Genomic DNA, 5400 nt, shown 5'->3' on the forward strand with positions numbered 1-5400 from the left:
TCCATACCCAGGCAATGTGAATATCCTGCTCCAAGTGGTATGATATTGTCGCTTTGGGCCAAGCCCGCCCGATTTTATTATTGGGATTACACCCAAAAGGCCTCATACCATTTAAAGAGAATAAATTTCATATAAACACATCATCTTTTCCATACCAAGGCAATGTGGGACGTCACAAAGCTCATGGCCTTTATACCATATGTACCAGTGTACCATGTCATATAATGCATCTTATCAACCAATTACCAAGTTGTACAAAAAATAAGCATGCTCATATTATATGCGTGCTTAGTCAACTAACATATCGCACATTTTTAAGGAAAGTATTCATAAGTGTTTACTTACCTCGCGTGCTCACTTGAGTCTTTTAACATCACAAATCCCTGCAATAACAAAACATGACTCATCGTTATAAGTAGTATTAGAGAACTCTACGAGGTTCCATCTAACGAAAGAGTTGCTAAAAATCCTAGTGTCACATATTTGGGCTAAGGGGTGTTTGTCTTGCTCTCTGGGCGAGCGTTCTGCCAGAGAATTAAGACTCGGTCAGAAACTCCCCAAAATGTGTTTTAGGCTGCTATCTAATGCTAGGGGTTGATACATCTCTTTCTAGGCTCTAAATAGAGACATGCAAGGCACTGACATGCTAATATGCAACTCATAGTAATAAAAAGGCGGGTTTAAAGCTTCTTAAAACGTTCTTTGGACTTTGTAAGGAAATAGGTTCAAGAACTTCTCACAGCATTTTTAAAACTTGCAATATTAAGAGAACAACAACAACAACAACAATAAAAAGGCACAAAGGAAGGGTCAAGAAATCACCTTAGAAGATAGCAAAGGTACCAAACTCTCTTCCTTCTTTCTCCAAGTCACTTCTCACATTAGGGTTAGGTTTTTCAGAAGTTGAAGGTGGCTGAGGGTCGAAGAGTATGGCTTATATAGAGGGTGAAGGCATGCCTTGGTCAGAAAAAGTGGAGAATGGGTTAAAATTGTTTTCCAGAAATGGCAGCGAGTGCTTGGGTACTATTGAGCGAGCGCTCGGATACCATTTACACAATGGGTAAAAAGGTTTAGGCGTACATTTCGGTTTTGCCCAATGGTTTGAAGACTGGTCAGCGAGAGCTCATGTGGTCCCCTAGTACACGCTCACACCTAGGACAAGAGCGGGCGCTCATGTGGTCCCTTAGAGCGCGCTTGGCCAGTGAGGGTGGTTTTAGGTTTTTGCTTCCAAAAGTCTCAAGGGGTTGGGTTCTTTGAAAAATGTTTAGGTCTTTTGGTTTAAGGCCTTGTTTTAATGGAATCATTAAATGTTTAAGAAATCTTTGACTTTAAAACAGGTGTTTTGTCGGGGTATTACAAATCTGAATCCCCCTCTCCGCCATTAGCATGCATGACATACCTACTTGCATAGAAATTGTTCCATTCATGCACCCAATCTTTTAGTAATATCCTCAATTGCCTCTCAACAACTGCAGAATTACAGAGTATTATGAGTAATTTATGACAAAAAGGTAAAGCAAGAATTCATATAGCATATTTACAGGTGAGATAAGCATAAATGTTGCAAACTGTTAAATTATATAGCACATTCTACCGATCCTAACTCAATTCTGCATAAAAAGGGCAGACAATCATACACATCAAGGACATAGAATTTTGGCTCCTAAATGCAACAAGAACGCTAACTAAATCAAAACCAAAGAGTAGCTTTTGTCACTGAGTCATCAATTGGTCCTTAGCTTGTAAAAAGGAAACTTTGAAGTTTCAGATTCTATCTTATTTAATCAAAATGCTTTACAAAGAGGGCCTGCATCATAAACTAAAACTAATTGTTTTACTCAAGAAACATTCAATTGTAATGTTAAGACATCCCACATGACAATAACATTTGTTAAAAATTTTGTTTTCTCTTCTCAAAACAAAACATTAACAAAGAATCAGAATATAAAACACTCCTAAAAAAAAAAAAAAAAATGGTTTTCACCTTTATATCATGTTAAAACATTTTTTATCCTCATGCCCAATGCTCATTTAATTAACTTTAGCCCTTTGGAATTAATTCCATATAGCCCAAAGTTATTTAACAAGCCTAATGACTTAAAATTACAAGCCGAAGGCTTATTTTAATTCCTTAGCTTGGAAGAATTAAATTATGAGCTCAGTGCTCTATTTAATTCCTATTCTCCAACTGACCAACATTAAATAAATCTTTTGGCCCCATGTCCCAGTAAATAAATAAATACCTGATGAACAATATAATTTTTCAGTCAATTTATATCAGTTCAAAGAGGACCTAAGGTAAAATATCATTAGCTTAATAGGCCTGTGAACATATCTGTCAAGATCATATCACACGACACTATTTAATGACAATTAATTCCACTAAACAATTGTGACTGTACTCTAATGATTATTTTTGATTTAATAAATCAATCCTCGTGATGTACTTATTATATGTTACCCCTTCATGGAATCATTCCGTAGTCGAACCAAAAGTCTTTTCAAATTGTCACTTTGTTCACTACCTCTTTTCATTGAGTTACTGATTTAAATTCATGATTATCCCTATGTACCTTGTGAGATTACATCTCACCTTGTACATACATAAGTTTTCAGTGTAACTACAGAAAACACTCGGGCCTGAGCTTTGATAATTTTTCCCATTAATGTAAAACAAGGGAAATATTCCTTATCTCTTTGTTGTCTGACAAAGGATTTGGATTCCTTCTTGAATTTGATGTTCCCACAATGTTAGATGTGGTTACCTAATGTACTGAATACTATCAATCGATAATAGGTCTCACTCTTAGATACATCTCAGTAATCAACATTTCACATCTGAGTTCACTTACTTCTTAGGAAGGTTTAGGATCCTAGAAAGGGTTGTAGATGGGATTATTCTAACTAGGGTATTATATGACGCTAATGTAGGGTTTTTATATAAAGACTCCAAGAGGATTTTCAAGGGATCGACCACAATTATAGAACGCTACATATCGGTGTGTGTCGAAGGAGAATATAAGGATCAAGGTAAGTGGGCTATCTTGTGTTAGTATTTTCATAAATAATGACCCGATGCATTTTATATGCAATGCTTTCAAAGACAAACTCGGATTATCTCTTGAACTAAATAATATGCCATTTTATACATGAAAAGTGTGACATGAGCTATTTTTATAACTATTGTCTCGAAAATATATATGAACTATTTATTGGGCTACTTGATAATATTGTATGTGATGTGATCTATTTATGATGTGACAAATGAGGTTACACCGGTACTCTGTGTGTGTGTTATGTGTATGTGATCAAAGGCAGTGCAACACACCATTTGTTGGGTGTGGCCTCATAAACCGTTAACCCTAAGTAAAGGAGTTTAGGCTAATAGGGTTCCATAGAGAGGGGATGAAGGACCAGTCCTTGCCGAAATGTGATGTGCAGGACAAACACAACCTTACTCTGGGGATTAAATAGAGCGAGCTATGTTATGGAAATCTAGCTTGGATAATATTATTTCAAGCTATAATATTGTGAAGGCATCCCAGTAAATAATTTGAGAATAATGATATCCATGTTTAACATTTTTATCTGGATATAAACTGTTCACTGTCGCACACTAACACGAGATTACCTGCTTACTAAATCGTCGGACTTAGCCCTTACTTTTCTACACCAAGGGAGAATGAGGGTGTTTTATAGATGGGCTAGCTAAGGTTGAGTAGACTGGACTTGGAAGTAGATGCGATCGTCTGATGTAAAGATATTGATCGGGTTATGATTTGAAGACCCATTGTAGAACTTCGAAGGTTATTTGTGATATCTAGCATTTGAGATGTATTTGTGTATTTTAGAAGGGTCCAGATATGCTTTGCAGTTTCATGTATTATTTGATGACTCAGCCTACATTAAGATTTTGGTAATACTCTGATTGCAATGCTTACAGATAGAAATAAATTCATGAACTTCCCCTGCTTAATTATTCTGATTGAGGAAAATAGATCCCTGTCAACTTACCAGTTTTGTGAATAAGTCTAGGAGGCGCTTGATAATTTAATTATCAGTTAATTAAATTTTCAGGGCATTACAGCCACCAACTCTCCAGCCCATGATTCCCCTACCTTAACTGAAACACTTCAACACCCTCAACCAAGAATAGTCACTCGTTCTGAAACCCACTCCCTAACTCCAAAGCTTTTTCCCAACTACCAACTATACTCCTCAATGAAATATCCTCTACAAGTCTTATCCTGAGTTGTCCTTCCTACTGAACCTAAGAACTATAATCATGTCGTGATGAACCCATACTGGTTTGATGCTATGCAAACTAAATTCGCTGCCTTACTGAACAATAAGACGTGGTCTTTGTGTCCTAGACCTTCACATAAAAAGGTGGTACGCAACAAATGGGTGTTCAAACACAAACAAAAATTGGATGGTACCATTGATCGTTATAAGGCCAAGTTAGTTGCCGAGGGATTTGACCAAGAGGAAAGGATCGATTTTAGTGAAACATTTAGCCTTGTTATTAAACCAGCCATTATCCAGTTGGTCTTAGCATTGGTTGTGCATTTCAATTGGTTTATCCATTAATTAGACATATCTAATGCCTTTCTACACGGTTTTCTTGAGGATGAGGTATTTATGGAACAAGCTAAGGGTTTTGAAGACTCTACTTTTCCTAATCACATGTGCAAACTTCACAGGCCCCTTTATAGTTTGAAACAAGCTCTAAGGGCTTGGTTTTTGCGACTTTTTCAGGCATTATTGAAGTTTGGGTTTGTAGGATCAGCGGCTAACACCTCTCTATTTATGTTGCATCATAATTCAATTCATGGGTTTGTCCTTGTGTATGTAGATGATATACTTGTAACCAATAATTCCTCTTCTACAATTGCACATTTAATCTCTAAACTCAATGGCAAATTTGCGGTGAAAGATTTGGGATCTTTGTCGTACTTTATTCGGATTCAAGCTACACGGACCAGTCATGAGTTATTCTTAACTTAAACTAAATATATGGCTAATCTACTTCGTAGGACCAAGATGGATGGGACAAAACTAGCTTCAACACCATGTGCTTCAAGTGGGAAACTCTCACGGTTTACTTTGGGATCCTGTGGTTGATCCAATTGAGTTTTAGCATATAGTGGCTGCCTTGCCATATCGTGCACTCACACAGCCTGACATTGCTTACAGTGTCAACAAACTATGTCAATTCCTCCATTCCCCAACAAGTGTTCACCTTATCGCAGCCAAGCATGTTCTATGTTACATTAAAGGAACTCTTGATTATGGATCACATTTTATTCAAGGTTCTTTGCAGATCAATGGTTATTGTGATTCAGATTGAGTTGGTACTCCTGATGATAGAAGATCTACCATAGGGTATGGAATTTATCT

The sequence above is a fragment of the Corylus avellana genome, chromosome ca2 (genome assembly GCF_901000735.1).
Source record: "Corylus avellana chromosome ca2, CavTom2PMs-1.0".
In the NCBI taxonomy this organism is placed as follows: domain Eukaryota; kingdom Viridiplantae; phylum Streptophyta; class Magnoliopsida; order Fagales; family Betulaceae; genus Corylus; species Corylus avellana.